Below are 22480 nucleotides of genomic sequence, written 5' to 3' on the forward strand. Positions count from 1 at the left end.
AGATGTTAGAAAAAAAGAACATAGTGACATTTATACCTATTAACATAGCAAAAATTAAATAACAGCAATGAATAAAAGTAATTCATTCATTCAGTGCATATTAATTGAGTTCTTACTATATGCTAGGTGCTGAGAAAACAGATGTAATTAAAACAAGGAAAAGTCTCTTTCTTCGTGGAACTCATATTCCACTAGGGATAAGATGAGCAAGAGACAAAATAAGTATGTTGTGTACTATTGGGGATGGTAAATGTTATGGAGAAAAGAAAGAAGGGAGGATGGGTAGGAAGTATTAGGACCCGAGGTGGGTTATACATTTAATTTGGATGGTCATGGAATGTATCATTGGATAAGTGACAATTGGGCAAAGACTTTGAAGGAGGGGATTGAAGAATCTTGGGGAACAACCAGTATAGAGACTTCAGAACATGTCTCAATGAGCAGCATAGAGGTTAAAATGGCTGAAGTGGACTGTATTAGGGTAGCTTAAGAGATGAAGTGGAAAGGTAGGGAGTTGGGGGGTACAGGGGCAAACAGTGAGAAGGAAGCTGAGAGTGGAGTCTTGAGGCTAACGTGAGGGCTGTAGCTTTTATTTTATCCACAGAGACAAACCATGGAAGGTTATGGTCAGATACAAGATATGATCAGTTCTTATTATTGCCAACCAACCACAACCCTTCCACAAACTCAATTCCGTGCATCCCGCTCTCTGACTACCACCTCTTATCTCTGGTCTTCTTTCTCTAGACACCCAACTTCAATGATTCTTCGATCTGACTAGGCTCTCCAATCTGTTGATCTCAGCTCCTTTCTCTTCTCCCTTACCCCTTGGTGTCTTCTCCCTATTTTTTAGCCTGGTGAGATCCTATGGTCAATCACTATGGTCGCTCCATTGACCACACCCAAAAGTTCCTTGCCCTTCTTTCTTTTCTTTGTAGTTTGGCAGAATCATAATCCTGGTTAAATTCAGCTCCACCCCTGAACTGGTGCAGCTAAATGTGGAGGGAAAAACACATCTTCATGGACTTTGAGTTGGTGACCATGTCTCTGAAATGCACTCTTAATGTCTCCAGGCAACCACACCAAGCCTTATACTCCCGCGAGTGATCATTTGCGCTTCCAGTCTCTTAGATGATTTATCACTTTCTTATCCTGCTTCAAACCTGCAACGTATTTTCTCCATCTTCTTGCTTCCTGTCTTACTAAAAAAATTAAGAAATCAGAAGATCTTCCACAAACTCCACCCATCTACCTACCATCAATATGTGCCTCAGTATACTGTGCTTTCTTGCCTGCCACCAGAGAGAAATATTACTGCTCCTATCTAAAGACTATCCTTGTACACTGGATGCCATTTTTTATCACCAGTCAAGCACATCACTCTTTCTATCTCAAAGAGTCCTTCCTTTCACTCCCTTCTGAAATACACTTGTTAATGTGTGGTTGCAAATATTTTCTCCCATTCTGTAGGTTGCCTTTTCAGTTTGTGGCTTGTTTCTTTTGCTGTTCATCTTATTAATTGCTTTCTGGCTGTTTTGTGGTTCCATTGTCCTCTTTTTCTTCTCGTTGTCTACATTTGTGAAATGGTGGTTGTCTGTGGTGCTATCCTCTGATTCCCTTCTCTTTAACTTTTGTGAATTTACTATAGGTTTTTGCTTTGTGGTTACCATGAGGCTTACGTAAAACATTTGACAGATATAACAGTCCATTTTAAGCTGATAGCAACTTAAGTTTGATCGTGTATAGAAACTCTACTCTTTGACTCCCCTCTTTTATGTTTTTAATATCATGATTTACCTCTTTTTATATTGTGTATTCATTAAGAAATTATAGTAGCTATAGTTTTTTAAAAAATATTTTAACCTTTATAATATAGTTAGTCAACACACTATCATATTCCAGATTTAGAGCTTTCTGAATCTGACGATATATTTACTCTTACCAGTGTGTTGCATATTTTTGTATGTTTTCATGTTACTAATTAGTGTCTTTTCATTTCAGTTTGAAGAACTCCTTTCAGCATTTCTTGTAAGGCAGTTCTAGTGGCAAAGAAGTCCCTCAGCTTTTATTTGTCATTTTGAAGGATAACTTTGCCATATAGACTATTTTTGGCTGGCAATTTTTTTTCTTTCAACACTTTGAATATATCAACCCATTCTCTCCTGATCTGTAGGGTTTCTGCTGAGAAATCTGCTGATAGTGTAATGGGGGTTTCTTTGTAGGTTACAATATTTTTTTCTGTTGCTGCTTTTAGAATTCTCTCTCTCTTTTTTTTTTTTTTGACTTGATTTTTGACAGTTTCATTATAGTGTTTCTTGGGGGAGATTATTTTGAATTGAAATAATGAGTGATGTATTAGTTTAATGAACTTGGATGTCCAAGCCTCTCCCCAGATTTGAGAAGTTCTCAGTTGTTATTTCTTTAAATAAGCTTTCTGAAAAGAATCTGAAAAAGAATATATACATGTATGTATATATATATATATATATACATATATATATATAACTGAATCACTTTGCTGTACACTTAAAACTAACACAACATTGCAAATTAACTAACTTCAATTAAAAAATAACTTGTATCAAAAAAAATAGTCCACCTTAAAAAAAGTTTTCTGTCTCCTTTTCCCTTTCTTCTTCTTCTGGAACTCCAATGATTCCAATATTGGTTCTTTTTTAAGAATTGAAGTATATTTTATTTACAACAGCATGTTAGTTTCAGGTGTACAAATAGCAACTCTATTTTTATACATTATAACCTATTTAAAGTCACTAGAAAATAATGGCTGTATTTCCCTGTGCTGTACAACACATCCTTGTAGTCCATCCATTTTATACATGGTAGTTTGTACCTCTCAATCCCTTACCCCAGTCTTACATCTTCCCATCCCCTCTATTTCTATCTTGAGGTTTCTTTGAATTCTTTTTCGGGTAAATCACAGATACTGTGTCTTGGGGTTTGGTTACTGGAAGATTATTATGACCTGTTGATGGCATATTTCCTTGACTCTTCATGTTCTTTGGAGTTTTGCATTGCTGTTTTCACATTTGAAGTAGCAGACACCTCCTCCAATCTTTACGAGCTGCCTTCACTTGAGAGATATTTTTGTTGATCCTGCTTATATTTTGGGGCCTTCTCTGATCTTGTATGGTTAGACTTGCTCCCCTTCTTGCTCTGTCTTGTAGCGGAACATTTAAGTTTGTACGTCTTCTCATGGTCTTACAATGCATCAGGCTGGCTGTTGGTAACCTCTCTTTTGTTTTCCCCAAAGTGGTGCTACAGCTCAAGACTGTGGTTTCTTCCTTTCCTGCGGACTCTGGCTTGATTTCTGTGTGCACTCCCTGTCTATCTGAGCTTTCTTTCACCACCACCCTCAGTTCACATAAAGAACTGGCTGTAGAGTTGGGGGAGGTGTGGGTTTGGCATTCAGGGTGCTGGGGGTGTCAGTGGACCAGTTGGAGGGATCCTTGAGTGAGATTTTTCTAGCAGCTCATGGACAGGCTTCCTGCTGGAGTTTAGAACACGGCAGCAGGAATTGTGTCTCTTTAATGTTCTCTGATATTCTTATTTGCCTCTTTTCCTATCTCCTTCCTACCTCCTCCCGCTTCCCAGTTGTGAAGCTCTTGCTTTAATGCTCTGGGGGCTTCAGGAGAGAGATAGATAGGTTTCTTTAGTAGCATCCTGCACAGCTGGGGAAGCTGGGTGCTTAATCACCACTCTTCCTTTTCCCCCATGGGAGGGACCCCCAACCTCTTTTTCTGAGCTGTGCCACCTTGTAGCGAAGGGTGATGTTGGCACAGCTCCTCTCAACCACTCCAATGAATCCAAATTTGTATTTTTAAAAAACTCCAGCAGAGTGCTAGAACTTTTCCTCTATAAACCTGGACTTCTACAAAGGCTCTCTCATCTTGTGGGTATCTGCCCAAGTCAATGTTTTCCAGGTACTCCTGGACCACAGCTGAGAGAGGTTGCAGCCAGTTCACAGGCTTCTGCTAGTTCCACAGCCTATAGTGGAGTCTGCCTGTCTATGACCCAATTCACAAGGGATAAGACTCCTCTCAGGTCCCTTAGTGTATGGTGCTGGTCCCACAGCTCCCACAGAGGCACTTTTGTTCATGGATAGATGCTGAATTTTAGATGTTAAAAGGGGGACAAAAATTAGGGACATCTTATACCACCATGATGCTGACATCACCTATCTCCATATTTTTGAATATTGCTTTAAGAAAGAATTTAAAGGTGGGATCATTGATTCAAAGGGAACAATGTAATTTCACCCTTGTGTTTATTTGGTAGTTTTTTTTTCTTTCCAATAGACTCTTTGATGATAAATCCAGGTCTTATTCATGAAAGAATAACTTGCATGTAGTAGGTAGGAGGGCCATTCCTTCTGTTTTCTTTATATGAGTTCTACTTCTCTGGGGAAGGAACTGATAATTTATATCTCTATTATCTAGAACAGTGCTTGGTCTATAGTAGATGCTCAAAATCTGTTGAATGAATGAGTAAACCTAACTTAACACTTTGAACAGGCTATGTTTACTGATGGGTGAGGGCACTGTGTGATCAGAAACATGACCCTATACCCCTTCTTCTCTTTAACTTCATTGCTTCCAGGAGGTAGAGGTATACAGTGGACCCTCTATATCCATGGGTTCTGCATCCATGGATTCAACCAACTGTGGATTGAAATATTAAAAAAAAATCCAGAAAGTTCCAAAAAGCATAACATGCATCTGCTGTCTGCCAGCAACTATTTGCATAGCATTTACATTACATTAGATATTATAAGTAATTTAGAGATGATTTAAAGTATTGAGGTGAATGTGTTTGGGTTATTTGCAAATACTATGTCATTTTATATAAGGGACTTGAGCATCCGCAGATTCTGGTATCCATGTGGGGTCCTAGAACCAATCTCTCGTGAATACCGAGGGATGACTGTATATAATGATCCAGGCAAAACGTTTGGGGATAGGCTAGTTGTTTAAATGTTCTCTTTCTTGATGCTTGTTTGAGTTAGCTGCTCATCATCCTGAGTTTATTTATCATGGGAATGGCTAAAGAATTTGAATTTTGACTTAAGATAAAGTTCTTGCTGACCTGAGGTGTGGACATTTTCTACCAATTAGTTCAGTATTAGGGCATTAAGATATGACTCAGATTACAAAATGGTGTTTTTTTCACATTGGTCACTGTGTGTATGTGTGTGTGTGTGTTTCCACATGTCTCAGTAACTATGAGAAGGGAGAGTAAGGATTTTCTGGAGCTAAGGTCGAGGCATTCTAGGGCATTGGTTACAATACCGTAAATCTCATCTTATTTCAAACAGTAATCATGCAAAACACTTCTGGCTTTAATATATTTGAATCCTGACAAGTTTAGGATAAGAATAAATTAGACATGATTGTTAATCACTTTGGAGGCTTATGTAGGGTATATGCAGACCTAAGCAAAAAATTATTTTAGAACCAGTTTTATCTTAACGTATTTTGGAGAGTATCCAAGTTTGACTGAAAGACAAAATGCTGAACTAAATTTGTGCTGAAATTGAACAGTTTGTATGTCAATTATCATCAAAATAATGCTCAGCCTTTTTTTCTTTTTAATTCTTCCATTGGTGGCTTAAAACTTCACTTTGTGCATCTCCTCCAACACATTGCTTTGAGTATGGGCTAGTGAACCCTGGGCGGCTTTTTCTTTTCACAAGATTTCAAGCACTATGGAGCCTGCCTTGAACACAGTTGCATCTCTTTTTTTCATCAACAGTATAAGAGAGCTGTGCTCTTAGAAGAACTGACACCTTTTTGCATTCTATCTCAGTTTATAGCAAGAGCAGATAAAAGATAAAACCAGACAGAGCGTCAGGAGATTGGTCTATTTCAGCTTGCACAACTTTCCCTTCTGTTCTCCAGTTCAGCTGCACCACCAAGTTTAGTAGGGGCAAGATGGAAGCACATCAAGCAAGGATTGAAGGACTTTAAAAGCAGGTCTAAAGGAGCTCAGAAATTAGCATGAGGAGACTAAGAGATTGGAGAGGAATGTTTTGAAGGAAATTGTATTTCCTTTTCTCTCATTTTTCTTTGTGAGCTTGGGGAAGAGGAAGGGCGTGGAAAATGAGAAAAACAAGGGAGATAATGTTTAGTTTTGATCATTAAATTTAAAAATTTTGAAAATGTCACACTGAAAAGAAAATTCTGATCTAATTTTCTCTACTTTGATATAGGAATTCTCTTGCTTCCATTTTTACAATAATAATATTTCAGATGTATATTTTTTGACCATTTTCCTGGTGAGGTATTGAGGGTTTTGTTCTTACCAATAATCACAGTAAAGATAGATTACACATTTTTGCTCTCAGATGCTATTTTGTTATTATAACAAATTCTGAAAACTGGGGGGGTTACCAAAGAAGGAACATAGGAATAGTACTAGTTCTCACATCTTAGAGTCCCTGATGAACAAGAGTTTAGACATAAACATGTAGATGATGTTTCAGTAGATGTGCATTTAGAAGATCGTATGGAACAAACCTATTTTATCATATAAGCTAAGTGGCATTTCCAAAGCTATTTAATCCATTTTGAAAATAGACACATCTCATTTTACTCGATAGTGAAACACCAAGAATAGCATATTGTGTGTGTGTACATGTGTGTGTGAGATTATTCTGTATTTTATAAGGAGGTATATGGTTTTCTGAATTTTATCTTTGATTTAAGGGCTCAAAATCTAAATTTACTAAAAAAATTAGTGCAATTAATCAGGCTCTGAGAAGAAGTTTTATAGAATCTTCTTTCTCTCACTTAGCCCAACAAACTTTGGTGAAGCATACCATCTGCAAGGTGCTGTGGGCAGAAGTGAGACACAGTCTGACTCTCAATGTGTTGACTCTCAAGTTAGGATAACTGACAGATTTGTATAAAACTAACTTTTTATTTCATTCATTGCTTTTAGAAGGCCTAAATAGCATATTTCTATCTACTGTATATATTGCCCAGGACATAGTTTGGTAAGTAAGATATTTCTTTTTGATTAAATAATTTGGATTGACTTATTTAGTAATTTGGAATTTCAGCTGGTAAGTATAGTGTTATATTTAATGCCCCTCCACCCAAATAAAAGCAGTTTAAAATAAGTTGCATCAAACTTTTGGATCAATTGTTTTGCCTGAATGAAAAAATATATATTTGGCTACTCCCTTCGTTTAAAGTGACCTATCAACCTGGGACTTATGTATTAAATAAGTATTTCTGAGCATCTATTAACTGTATAATAAGGCTAGACACTGAGGATAAAGTTAGAAATGGCATCAAAAGAACCATGGAAAAGTATTTCATCACTGAAAGTTGCTTAAAATTCATATTAAACTTGTTGGGTATCAATGAGATTCTAATAATAAATGATTGTCTAAAATATTACTGTAGTTTTGTGAATTAGTCCTTTCAGGGAGGTCTAGTCTATAAATAGCCATTGCTCATGTTTGTAAATCGAGGGGTTCTGTGGATATCTCCAGTCGTATATATCTTTATCACTGTCCTAACAAGGCTCATTGTCCACCATTAAAGCCACATTACTTTGAGTTATTGGTTTAATTTCATGGATGTTAGGAGGAAGGTGAGATGGTTGAATCAGAAAACCAGAGAGTGTTTTTTAGGTTACTAAGTTAAATCTAATATTCCAAAGAACATATTGCAGAGTATCTCATTTCACTTATTATAGGGATTTCATATACTATACTTATGAGTCCAATAATTTTCAAATTGAAAAATCTGCAAAAAGCCCTCTCCTATCTTTGGTAGTTCTGATATAGTTTATAAACTTCTAACATAATCAAAATTTTTAATTAAAAAAACTTCCTGATTAAATAAATAATAATCAAAAAGCTCAGTAAGATGTTAACAGAATGAAAACTATTTCTTAAAAACACGCCACTGCTAAATTTCTTTTGCAATAATATCCTATTTTGAGATGACATTATTCATATGCATTGAGTATGCCATTGAATTTGTACTTGATTTGTAACAGTAGGATTGTTTTTACATCATTTCCATTTGTTTCTACAAGCTCTTTTGCTACATAACTTCCAGTTTATCTTAAAGTAAAAAGTTCTATACATTAAAAACAATGGAAAGTCATGCATATTTCAGTAGCCGTATAGTTATATTATATATTCTGACTTTGGTTGTTTACATTATAAGAAAACCCATCAATTACTCTGAATTGTGTCAGCCAAATTGAAAAGTCTAAAGGTATTAAAAATGAAAGAGGCAAAAACTCCCTGTTTATATTCAAGTTTCAGCTCTCAAATTAATATATTGTGGCTATTTTTCTTAAAAGAAAAATAAATCTGGACCTGTAAACATGAGACCACCTCAGATAAGTAATCCTGCTGTTGGTTGACTAATGTGCGTTTTATTAGCTCTGTAAATGTGAATTTACATAATAGATGCTAATGGTTTTGAGGAAGTTGTTGAGGTCCAACAGGTCAATGATTCATCATGTCTAAATTCCTTAAACACGTATTTGCATAATTTACCTTTCAAATATTTCATAAATGCATATTTATGGGATAGACTAGGATTTAGTATTTTATTTCAATTTATGCTTCATAGTATAGAAACCACATTAGTTTATTGGTTCTTGCCCACAAGCTCTAGGGACATCTGTGACTAGTAAAATTTTCATCAGTCAGAAGCTAGCAAACTGGAAAACTTCAAATATTTAGATTCTCTCACTTAGGTGCATGTTGTACATAATAATTTTATGAGGTGAGTCAGTAAAAATTTATTTCATACCTACATACCTGTGATGTACACTGTGTTGGAAATTGTAGTTACAAAATGAATAAGGCATTGATTCTTCCATTGTTGAGCTCTCGTTTAGTTGGTAAGTTGGATAGGTGAACTGATAATTATAATATAGTTTATTTTCCTAAAATTTATCTTAGGAGAAAGGGACATGTATAGAGTAAACATTGATATGTTACGACAAGGTCTTTATTTAAAAGTTGGGTCCTAAGATATGTTCTAGCATCACGAAAACTTCTGCCCTTCCCTGGGCATTGCTTGCATCTCCATCTCCATCTCCATCTCCACTGTGAAAACTACCAGCCAGAATGATGAGCTGAACTCACAGTCAAAGCCTAACGCACTGTGTTCTCTCTCATTGGTTGTTGTAACCATGGCTCTCCTAGTTTTTTTCATGTTGTTAAAAATCTGTCATAATTTTCTCATAAGTTCAGAGTTTAAAAGCATTGCTTAATTGCTGGTGGTGTTGATTCAGATCACTTCCTTCAATTCCGTTCAGCAGAGCGTAGTCTGGTTCTGATCAGTTCAGTTTAAGTCGAGTCCCCTAATGGTCTAGGGTGAGCAGTGTTGGCCTTCAGCTCTGCCATTTTTTCCTGTCATGATTAAGTGGAAAAGCAGGTAAAACTAGCATGCAGGTCTGCAAATGTATTGTCTTCAGGATCTATGTATGTTTAATTTAGGCAACCACTGACCATGACCTTCTTTACAATGTTCAGTTTTTGTGGAAATTTTTTCATTAAGACAGTATTCTAGAAGTTCTTTTTATAATCCTATCTCTTTCTTAAAATTATATGTCTATATCTATATAAACCCTTAAATATATTTAAATATATTCAAATAGAAACATTCACATATATTCATATATATACATATATATCTCAGTCTCTGAGCAGAGCACATTATGGTCAACATAATTTTAAAAAACATATATTTAAATTTTATTTATTTTATTTATTTTTGGCTGTGATGGGTCTTCATTGCTGCGCGTGAGCTTTCTCTAGTTGTGGCAAGTGGGGGCTACTCTTCGTTGTGGTGCGTGGGCTTCTCATTGCGGTGGCTTCTCTTGTTGTGGAGCAGGGGGTCTAGGCATGCGGACTTCAGTAGTTGTGGCACACGAGCTCGGTAGTTGTGGCTCGCAGGCTCTAGAGCGCAGGCTCAGGAGTTGTGGTGCACGGACTTAGTTGCTCTTCGGCATGTGAGATCTTCCCAGGCCAGAGCTCGAACCCATGTCCCCTGTATTAGCAGGCGGATTCTTAACCACTGCGCCACAAGGGAAGCCCCTAAAAATATGTTTTATTCACTGGTTTCTTCATAATCTTTCAACTCTACAAACCCCCATATGCTGAGTTTCTTTGTTCCCCACACCCTCCCTACTTCCACCTTCATTTTCAAATTCCAGTTCTTTAAGCAGTGGAAACTTCTAGTTTCTTAATGTGGTTATTGATAAGTTCTTGTTAAACAAATGCTACTGTAATGATTTTTATTTCAAACTGTATTACATATGTACAGTTCAATTTACTTCAACAACTGTTCTATCGTTTTCTCTTTAGAAAACAAAGTGCCATATATATTGGGTTTTTAAACCGAATTTAAATCGTTGAGCCTTAGTTTCCTCATCTGTGAAAATGTTGTGAAGAAAGACACACTAGGAAGATGTAGGAAATGTCAATTGCATCTCCATTGCAGAATTTAAAATTCTGTTCCTGCAGATTTTTGACTTATAAGTGACATTGAAAATTTTAGGATTGGGAAGACTCTTAGGAAGAATAAAGCATTGGTTTGAAGGTGTCATCAGAAGTTTAAAATCATAAATCCATGTTCCTCTCTTGGTTTCTGGCGACCCGGATGGGGAGGCGGGTGTATTAGGATATGATTGCTCTCAGCAAAATGAATAGAGGAGATTTCAGAATGTGAGCGAGAGTACAGGGTATGATTCCCAGTTCCTTGACTAGCCAAGGCCAGGTTAGGTTCTTGACATCTGCTTCCTTCATTTTCCTGACTGACCAGAATTATGAAAAGCAATATCTGTTCTATGACAGGATCCATACAAACCTGCTGGCTGAGATTTTCTTTCTTATTGCATTCTGCAATATTTACTCTTTATTTTTTCCTTATCACTTTCACATTCTAAACTACAGATGATGAGACATTGGCAGGTGACTGCAGTGACAGTTTTCAATCTTCTTCTGCCACTCTTTAAGCTGTTATTTCAAGATTATTTTATTCTCCTGCCATTTACCTTCTCATCTGAATTTCAATTTGTTTCCATGTTTTAGTGCACCTTTTTTGGGGGAGAGCATTTATGAGAGATCTTTCCAAATACACAGTATATGAAATTTCTTTCGAATTGAAAAACTTTTAGGTTGTTTTGGGCACTCCCCACCCCTTCCTGAGCAAACCATCAATGGCCAGGAAAGCAGACAAGAGCACATTTTATTTTAATTATTTTTTTGTAATTATTAACAAGGGTGACTTCCTTGTTAATCTCTGTTATGGTAGGGTTTGTGACCCTTGTTTACTTCTGTATCCCACAGAATCTATTAAAGTGCTTGGCATATATGCATTTAACAAATATTTGTTGCATCCTGGAGGAGAGGGGGGTGATATTTGAAAAACTTAGCAGAATTCCACTAGAAAGATCATGTGCCAAGTATAGATCCTACAAATACTGGCAAGAATGCATGGTTACGGTCCATTGAGGAAATGAGCTTTGTTTAGAATAAACTGAATGGAGAGTCATGGGGGAAGACAAGGATGAACACGTTCCTCTGGGTCAGAGTATGAAGGGCTGGGTCTGCCACGCTAAAGCAATTGTACTCTATCCTTTAGGCCAGGACTTACAAACTTGAATTCCTGTAGATAATATTAAAGAGTAAAGAGTACAAAGTAAAGTATTTCATGTCCTTCTTAATTATTCTCTAAGAATGAACAGTCTGAGCACCATAATGAACAGATCTGATTGGGAGGACAAAAGAGAGTGGTAGGAAGTATGGCAACACAGAATGCACCTGCTCTGTTTAAAGACGGTGGTGTTACTCAGCTTCTGCCTATTGATTCCATGTGGAAATTTGGGCACAGTGTTGTCAGATAATATGCTTTTTTTTCAAGAGATTCCACAAATCTAAAATTTGATATGAAGTGACCTGATTTGTAAACTTTGACAACCATTTCAATTTTTTAAAGAATATATATGTGTGTGTATGTATGTATACATATACACACACCAGTGCTGTGAAGACCAAATAAAGTATATCTGCAAACTAAATGTAGCTTGAGGGACACAAGTTTGTGACCTCGTTTAAGCAATGGGAAGAAAAATGTCTACAAAACCTCACTACTATTCTGTCAGGTTTGAGGCCTGGTCACACTGATCATAGGATCAGAATGCAATAAAATGCAATTGATTATTAAATTGCAGTATAACGTGAATGCCGTGGTACCTCTCATAATTCAGAAGGTACTTTAGGGTCTGGTGAAACTCCAGAGTTATAATGCTGATAATAAATTTTTGTGCTATAGAACCAAAGTGTAATTGGTCTTATTATAAAATATCAATTAGTAGAATATGATACATCAACTTTTTATTCACGAACTCAAAAGAATACTTAAGCATCTACTAAGTGTCAGGCACTGTTCAAAGCACAGGGGATAGAGTACTGACAAATATAGTAAAAATCCCCACCCTCAGGAAGCTTTTATTCAGTAGCACTTTTTAAAGTTAATGGAGTCATCATATCTATATACAATATCCCATAATCATATGCTTTAAAAATAGCAGTGGTTACTTCAAGTTCTGTTTTGAAAAATAATTACATTCTGTTGGCCTTTCATTAGTTTTCTCTAATGGTGTCCTTGGCCCCAGTGCTCAATTCATTAGCTGGTGTTAATTAGAATCTGGAAATACACCTGAAAAGCCATAACTTTAACATTATAAATGAAATTATTGGCTGTATGTTCAAATATTAGGTACTACACATAATTTATGAATGGCCTCTGTAAGGTGGCCTATAGCTACATGTGATTGTGGGAATTTTTGACTTTATTTAGCAAACCGTAATGCCAAATTAACTTATAAAATCCTCAAATTAAAAGAGAATTAAGTTTTTGCATAAACTTTTTTCTTTAATAGGGCTAAAATGGATTGGAAACAAAGGAGATTATATGAATAATTGCAACTGGGGGCATAACAGGACAAAGTAGTGAACATGGAGCAGTAATAATGGATACATTTCCTCTCTGTTTATGGAAACTTCTTTCAGATTTAAAGATATTTCTTTCAGGTCAAAGGGAGAAATTCTGCAAATGTACTTCAGTATCCTTACATGGAACTTTCAGTCTTTAGGGGAGAAAAATGAATAAAGAGTAATACTCATAGGTCTATAGGATATATCAATTATCAAGACAGGCCGCAGACATGAGACACTCCTGTGACTAGGTAAAGTGAATTTAGAACCAGTTTGGATGGCTTGGGACCCAAAGTTGTATAAATAGGTAAAAATCTTGATCAGGTTTTCTACAGCATCACTTCTAGAACTGGGCCTGGCAAAGGGACACAGGAGCCAATGGAAATGTGGAGCTAGAGTGCGGAGGCAATAAATAAGGAAGAGCAAGACAGGAAGGTCAGAGGCTTGACATGGAAAAGTAATAGATGAACATGCTTTCCAAAATGTCACATAGTAATAAGACACACCAAGCCCTTGCCTCACCTCTTCCAAATCCTAGTCTTGCTTCCAAGAAGCAAGCACAATATATGTTTGAATTAGTAGCCAGTTTTTTTTTTTTTTTTTTTTTTTGTGGTACACGGGCCTCTCACTGTTGTGGCCTCTTCTGTTGTGGAGCACAGGCTCCGGACATGCAGACTCAGCAGCCATGGCTCACGGGCCCAGCTGCTCCACGGCATGTGAGATCTTCCCAGACCGGGGCACGAACCCACGTCCCCTGCATTGGCAGGCGGACTCTCAACCACTCTGCCACCAGGGAAGCCCTAGTAGCCAGTTTTTAAATTACACCTAAGTCAGTTTTATGTTGAGCCAATTGGTTTCCTGTGATATTCTATTTTCTTTTCCTTTCTTCCTTAGAGTTAATGTTAATATTTGAATTTTACATTGGGATATGTTTCAGTGTTCTCTATTATTAATATATTTTCTAAATGTTCAACAAAGCTGATATAGTTAAGCATAATGATCAGTTGCATTTCTTTCTTGAAAGGCTCGCTTTTGGAGCCAGCTATCTTCTTGCCTCAAGGGAACCTACGTCAACATAATAAAGGCCATATATGACAAACCCACAGCAAACATTCTCAATGGTGAAAAACAGAAAGCATTTCCTCTAAGATCAGGAACAAGACAAGGGTGTCCACTCTTGCCACTATTATTCGACATAGTTTTGGAAGTCCTAGCTACGGCAATCAGAGAAGAAAAAGAAACAAAAGGAATCCAAATTGTAAAAGAAGAAGTAAAACTGTCACTGTTTGCAGATGACATGATACTATACATAGAAAATCCTTAAGATGCCACCAGAAAACTACTAGAGCTAATCAATGAATTTGGTAAAGTTGCAGGATACAAAATTAATACGAAGAAATCCCTTGCATTCCTATACACTAACAATGAAAGATCAGAAAGAGAAGTTAAGGAAACAATCCCATTTACCATTGCAACAAAAAGAATAAAATACCTAGGGATAAACCTACCTAAGGAGGCAAAAGACTTGTACTCAGAAAACTATAAGATACTGATAAAAATCAAAGAAAACACAAACAGATGGAGAGATATACCATGTTCTTGGATTAGAAGTATCAATATTGTGAAAATGACTGTACTACCCAAAGCAATCTACAGATTCAATGCAATCCCTATCAAATTACCAATGGCATTTTTCACAGTACCAGAACAAAAAATTTTATAATTTGTATGGAAACAAAAAGGACCCCGAATAGCCAAAGCATTCTTAAGAAAGAAAAATGGAGCAGGAGGAATCAGGTTCCCTGACTTCGGACTATACTACAAAGCTACAGTAATCAAGACAGTATGGTACTGGCACAAAAACAGAAATCTAGATCAATGGAACAGGATAGAAAGCCCAGAGATAAACCCATGCACATATGGTCAGCTAATCTATGACAAAGGAGCCAAGAATATACAATGGAGAAAAGACAGTCTCTTCAATAAGTGGTGCTGGGAAAACTGAACAGCTACATGTAAAAGAATAAAATTAGAACACTCCCTAACAGAATACACAAAAAAACCCTCAAAATGGAGTAAAGACCCAAATATAAGGCCAGACACTATAAAAATCTTAGAGGAAAACATAGAACACTCTTTGACATAAATCACAGCAGGATCTTTTTTGATCCACCTCCTAGAGTAATGAAAATAAAGACAAAAATAAACCAATTGGACCTAAAAACTTGAAAGCTTTTGCACAGCAAAGGAAACCATAAACAAGGCAAAAAGCCTTCAGAATGGGAGAAAATATTTGCAAATGAAACAACTGACAAAGGATTAATCTCCAAAATTTACAAATAGCCTATGCAGCTCAATATCAACAAAACAAATAACCCAATCAAAAAATGGGCAGAAGACCTAAATAGACATTTCTCCAAAAAAGACATACAGATGGCCAACAAACACATGAAAAGATGCTCAACATCACTAATTATGGGAGAAATGCATATCAGTACTACAGTGAGGTATCACCTCACACCAGTCAGAATGGCCATCATCAAAAAATGTACAAACAACAAATGCTGGAGAGGGTATGGAGAAAAGGGAACCCTCTTGCACTGTTGCTGGGTATGTAAATTGATACAGCCACTATGGGGAACACTATGGAAGTTCCTTAAAAAACTAAAAATAGAACTACCATATGACCCAGCAGTCCCACTACTGGGCATATACCCTGAGAAAACCATAATTTAAAAAGACACATGCACCCCACTGTTCACAGCGGTGCTATTTACAATAACCAGGACATGGAAGCAACCTAAATGTCCATCAACAGAGGAATGGATAAAGAAGAAGTGGTATATACGTACAATGGAATATTACTCTGCCATAAAAAGGAAAGAAATTGAATCATTTGTAGAGATGTGGATGGACCTAGAGACTGTCATACAGAGTGAAGTAAGTCAGAAAGAGAAAAACAAATATCATATATTAACACATATATGCGGACTCTAGAAGAATGTTATAGATGATCTTATTGACAAAGCAGAAATACAGACACAGATGTAGAGAACAAACGTATGGATACCAAGGGGGAAAAGCGGGGTGGGATGAATTGGGAGATTGGTATTGACATGTATATACTATTGATACTTGTGTATAAAATAGATCAGTAATGAGAACCTACTGTATAGCACAGGGAACTCTATTCAATACTCCGTGGTGACCTAAATGGGAAGGAAATCCAAAAAAGAGGGGATGTATACATATAGGTATAGCTGATTTACTTTGCTGTACAGTAGAAATTAACATAACATTGTAAAGCAGTTATACTCCAATAAAAATTAATAAAAAATAAATAATCTGCTAAACACTGTAAAAAAAAATAAATGTTTTCAAAAGTCTTGATCTGCTGACCAGATAATACCCAATTATTCCCTTTCACGGTTTCCTGGACTTCATGTCTTTTTTTTTTCTTGATTTTTACCCTTGTTTTATTGAAGCACATCCCCCTATAGCTTCTTAAAAAACTGTAGCAGTTAGTAGAAAGTTTCAGTTTATAGAATGAGGAACAGATAAACTGTTCATTCACTTAGTCAACAAATATTTGTTGAGTAATCAATAATAGGCATACACATTCAATCATCAGCATTCAGTCATTTCTCAGAAAAGTTATTAAGATATAAACCAGAGCATTCCACTTCTTTGCTTCGAACACTTTTTTTTTTTTTTGCGGTACGTGGGCCTCTCACTGTTGTGGCCTCTCCCGTTGTGGAGCACAGGCTCCGGACGCGCAGGCTCAGCGGCCATGGCTCACGGGCCCAGCCGCTCCGTGGCATGTGGGATCTTCCTGGACCGGGGCACGAACCCGTGTCCCCTGCATCGGCAGGGGGACTCTCAACCACTGTGCCACCAGGGAAGCCCTTCAAACACTTTTGATGCTTCCCTTCACCCTTGAAATAAACTCCAAACTGGCTCTCAAGGTGCTGAATGATTTGACTCCACTTCTCTGCTCACCCTCCTTTCATGCCACTCTCTCTCTTGCACCCCGTACTCCATCACCCTGGCCATACTTTGGTTCCAGGAACACACACGGGTCTTCAACATAGCACAACTTTTTCCATTGCCTGTGAGCTCTTTCCCTGGCTCCTTACATGACTGGCTCCTCACTGTTTAGGACTTGGCTTAAATGTTCTCTACTGAGAGAAACTTCCTCTGAACACTTTCTCTAAAAAGGCCTTCTTAATCCACCCTTATTATCTCTATCACAGTGCCTAATTTATTTCCTTTATGAAAATAGTAAACATTTTAATAAATGCATTTATTTATTGACTTGCTTATTTCCTATCTCCTTCATTGGAATGTAAACTTGATGAAGGCAGAGACCTTGGCTTATTCTCCATTGTATTTTGGGGGACTAGTGCAGTGTAGGGAATGGAATAGCTTCCAAATGCATAAATGACTCCAGTTGACTTGAAAAATTTAACTGAAATGACTGGTCCATAGACTATACTGTTTAGGGAAAAGTGTTTGGAGAACTGGACATGACTGCTGTGTGCCTAGTTTCTGTGTCCTACCCTGATCTCTCCTCTCACCCTTGGGTCTGCCACACAGTACCGCATCCCCTGATGTGCCTGACGTTCTCTACTCCCCTGTGCCTGACTAATTTCCACTTGACCTCCAAGCATCCCATCAAGTTTCAGTTCCTCTGTGGAATCTATTCCGACATTTTAAGACTGAGTCAGGTGGTTGTTTCCTAAGTTCCTATACTCTCTGTTTTCAACCTTTAATCATACTTAGCGTATGATCAAAATTGCCTTTTGCGTCTCTGTTGTTCGTGTAAGAAATAAACTCCTAGAAAGCAGAGAAACCAAACTTTGTTCTCTCTTTTCTCAGTATATACAATGAAGGCTTCAAAGTAAGTATTCAGTTAAAACTTGTTAAATGAAAAAAATGAACGAGTCAATGACTACTGATAGAGAATATACTATAGAGGAAATAATATCGGTAGAAAAAATGTTTTGGAGATAGAATGGCAAACAGCAATCAGTAGAGAGAACATTGAAAAATTTTTTATGAGGTGATAGGTAAACAAAACGTAGCCCGAGGAAGATGGCACTAATAATTTCCTGTTAGCACATCAGAAATGATGAAATGTATCAATGCCAAGGCTACTTCATTGGCATTCTAGTCTTCAGTAGGTGTGAGAGAGTTCTGATTCTACTGTAGAAAGAGATACTCTCAAATGAGGAGGTTATGCTGATGAACAGAGACATACCCATTTACACAGTGGTAACAACTAACATGCAGTAGGAAATTTGATGCAAATTATTATTATTACTCTAATATGTGCTGGGCATTGCATTCATGTGCTTACCTTACATCATCTCTACCAGGACAATAACCGAATGTTTTCCTAGTTTTTAGGTCTCTGTTCCCACCTCTGGCCACCTCAAAACCGTGCTCTTTCCATCCTTGTCACTGTGAATAAGCAAACCAAGAAAACAAACTTCTTCATTGAATTTTAGCACTGAAATAACGTGGAAATTAGTCAGGTGCTGGGGTGCAGAGGTCATGACGCACATCGGGGGATGTGGTACCTTGTTGCAGATCTGAGGCGGGAGAGCATGTGGCTTATTGAAGAACGTGCAGCTGGAGCCCAGGAGGTCGAGTGGTGAGAAAAGCCATCAGAGTAGGACACAGGAACCAGGCACACAGTGGTCGTGTTCATCTCTTCAAACAATTTTTCCTCAACAGTATAGTGTGTGGACCAGTCACGTCAGTTAAATTTTTCAAACTGATTATAGTCTCTCATGCATCAACAGATATCTCTTTGGAATTGGTCCATTTCATCTGGATTATCAGATTTGTTGGCATAGAGTTGTTCACAGTATTTATTCATTGATTGTCCTTTTCAGTGTCCATGGGAATGGTACTCATGTCCCTTCTTTAATTTCTGATATTAAATTTGTGATTTGTGTCCTTTTTTCCCCCCTTTTTAAAAAGTTTTCCTGGCTAGAGGCTTATTGATTTTATTGATCTCTTCAAAGCATCAGCTTTTGGTTTTGTTGATTTTCTCTATTGATTTCTTGTTTTCAATTTCATTGATTTGAGCATCTTTATGCTGACAGCATGCTAACTCGAGTATGTATGCTGGTCTTTTGTTTCCTACCCTGGAGCTTCTCTGACTCAGGGATGCCTATGGGAGCACACCTGACACTCACAGTGAGCAACTCAGAACTGCTGGTGGACAGTTCTGAGATGCATCCTACAGTTCCACGATGGGTTGATCACCTGTTGTCCACATTGGTTTACAATATAATAACACATAATTATACAGACCTGTCTCCCTTCTCTCTTTTACCCTGTGTATCAGTCAGGTGCTCCAGAGAAACAGAACTGGTAGGGGTGTGTGTGTGTGTGTGTGTGTGTGTGTGTGTGTGTGTAGTATACATGTGTGTGCATGTATGTATATAAATTTATTATAAGGAATTGACTCACATAATTCTACAGGGTGAGTCTGTAGGCTCATGACCCAGGAAAAGCCAATGTTCCAGTGTAAGTTCAAAGGTAGGAAAGAGCTGATATCCCAGTTTGAAGGCACTCAAGGAGGAATTCTCTTGTACTTGAGGGAGGGTCTGACTTCTTGTTTATTCAGGTCGTCAACTGAGTGGATGAGGCCCACTCACATTAAGGAAAGCAATCTGCTTTGCTCAGTCTACTGATTTAAATATTAATCTCATCCAAAATCACTCTCACAGAAACACCCAGCATAACGTTTGACCAGATATCTGGGCATCCCATGGCTCAGGCAAGTTGACACGTGAAATTAACCATGTCTCCTCCTGGTCCTTCACTCCTGGCCCCTGGCATCATTTATGAAGTAATACACTTGCATACCAACCCTGTCTGGTTTTCACGTAAGACTTGAGCTAAGACATCCATGTTGTATTTAATGTGTGAAGTAAGGCTTTGACAAGATGGCTGCTAATACTGGTGCAAGAAATGTTTATGGCTGTTATAATTGCTATCTGAGTCATTAAGCAATAATAAAATAATGTTGTATATGCATATACATTTTCTACTCTTCTTTCAAGGTCTTTTGAGATGTAAAATTGAGAAACAAACTTCTGACATTTTTCCCAGGCATTAAAGCTGGGTGCTCTTTTTAAAGGGAAGGGTAACCCCTAAGAACATTTCTGATTTTCTGCAATCACCCTTTTAATAAAGTAAAGAACAGTGGAGAAATCATTATATTGTGAGGAGAGGGAGAAAACCTATCAAATTCTTTGCTCTAATTTGACATGCTGAGTTTAGCTAAATTTATCCTAAGAATAGCTGCAAAATGCTGGTTGCTAATAAGACCCATCATTACCATTAATGGCTTGAACAGTCAAATTCACTTTATTTATTGAACGAAAGCAAAACTGTTAAAATCTTTGAATAAGTCAACATGGTTTAAAGATTTAAAAAACTGTACTACATAATGTGTTTGCATTAGAGGAGAATTTATTTTTCCTGATTGAGAGTAGCTCTGTATGTATGTATGTATATATATATTTAAATTTTAAAATAGGAGCCATACTTTTCTCATTGTATATAGCCTTATTACATTAAGACTTCAAAATGATATTTATTATGAAATAGAAGTATTGGAATAAATGCAGAAAGGATTACATACTCCTTTTGCCAAACTTGACCTTTCAAGCTGCCCATCAGTTGGACTGATTTTTAGCTCTTAGCAATACTGACAGCCCTCTTGGTGGCTGACTATTGGGAGATATAGCAAATCGTTGACACCAGTTAACCTCTGACATTTTCCTTTAAATCATGCAGTGTTATTGCCTATCGGCTGGAGGCAATTCATTTCTATTTCCTGGACTCTTGGTTCTCCCTAGCTGGTCATGCTTATACAGTAGCATTTAAAATTAAAAGAAGGAAACTGTGCTAAATTCAGCCAAATTTTAGGTTTGCCTTGAAAATTTCTGAAGACATTTGATACAAAGTGATGTTTGCTGTGTCACTAAATAGAAGTTTACTCAAAGAGGAGAGAGTAGGGGTACCTTTAGGGGAGAGGATGGTCAACCAGAGGGGGGACAGCCAATTGTCTCTTGCTTTCACCTTGGTGGCTCTGTATGTAGAGGATTCTTTCGTAACAGAAGTTCGTGAGAAAGGCTGTCAAGCCTCTGATATTTAAAATTTATTCTGTAAATGCTCAGAAGCTGATTAGTATGTCAGGTCCAAGTTGGGCTCTTCAGGGAGAATAGAAAAGGAAATAAACCTCTAAAGTGACTTAGTTCAGTCTTGTTGAAAGCCAATTTAAAATCTAATCTAGATTTAATTAACAGTAAAAGCAAGCTGTGTGACTTCTAAAAAAACATGATTTTAACCCAGACCCACTCTCTTTTTATTTATTGCTGGTTATCTGTTTACAGATATTAATTTTTCAATATTGTCAAGAATTGTGTCTTTACTATATGAATGCGATGGAAGGGTTAGTAGGAAGTACACAGGTTCTGGATTCAGTTACATCTGGATTAAAGTTCTGACCCTGTAATTCATCATCTGTGTGACCTTGGGGGTATTATTTAACTTGTATGAGTTTCAGTTTCTACATCTGTAGAAAGGGGATTAAACTATGTACTTTCCAAGATCACTGTCAAGATTAGAAATTATATATGTAAAATAGCAGGCACAAAGTCAGGGCTTAGTTATCAGTAGCCATTCTAAGGTATATCATCCAAAGGCTAGACACCCTGGGGATCTTGGGGTCCTCAGAGCTGAGAAACAGAATGGTCTTCCTACTGCATCTTTGTTGTGGATTCCAATTTCATCATTAGTTGTACTCTAGTCAGATAAGGGACATCCATGGATGGGCTTTCAGACAGCATGCAGGAGGAATGAGCTACCTTTAAACCCAGTTCATGGGACTCCTAGCAAGAGTAAAATCCTTTAATAGTGTGGTTTGTAGCTTAAAAAGTTTTTTTCGAAGACTTTTATCTGCTATCTTTGTAAGTGATCTTACATATTAGTCTTTATTAAACTTCTGCTTTTTTTTTTTTTTTTTTTTTTTTTTTTTTGGTACGCGGGCCTCTCACTGTTGTGGCCTCTCCCCTTGCGGAGCACAGGCTCCGGATGCGCAGGCTCAGCGGCCATGGCTCACGGGCCCAGCCGCTCCGCGGCATATGGGATCCTCCCGGACCGGGGCACAAACCCGTATCCCCTGCATCGGCAGGCGGACTCTCAACCACTGCGCCACCAGGGAGGCCCTAAACTTCTGCTTTTTATTGATTTTAAAATTATTTATATGTTTGTTTATTCTTCGTGATACATCTCTTACCAACAAAAAGTATAAAGAATGATCATGAAACAAATACTGTGTAACTACCACGGAACTTAAATATAAAATAAACACAATCTATCTGAAGTTCCCTGTACATCGTGTGCCAACCTTTCTCATTCTTCAAGCTAGCCTCAGTCTTATTTTTCAGGTTGATTATGCCT

At 37.4% G+C, this 22480-nt stretch overlaps 1 protein-coding gene across 3 annotated transcripts in view; it reads left to right on the forward strand.

The window, feature by feature from the left end:
• LOC308604970 (uncharacterized protein) overlaps window positions 1-22480 on the forward strand; it is a 199749-nt gene that overhangs the window by 47318 nt on the left and 129951 nt on the right. The window contains exon 2 of one of the 3 annotated variants that reach the window (XM_081214604.1): window positions 6958-7012. The exons of the other annotated variants lie outside the window; for them this stretch is intronic. The gene's annotated coding sequence lies outside the window, so the exon portion shown is untranslated. The remainder of the gene's footprint in view (window positions 1-6957; window positions 7013-22480) is intronic. 3 annotated transcript variants of the gene reach the window in all.

Source organism: Mesoplodon bidens, assembly GCF_964165515.1.
Source record: "Mesoplodon bidens genome assembly, chromosome: 17".
NCBI classification, from domain to species: Eukaryota; Metazoa; Chordata; class Mammalia; order Artiodactyla; family Ziphiidae; genus Mesoplodon; species Mesoplodon bidens.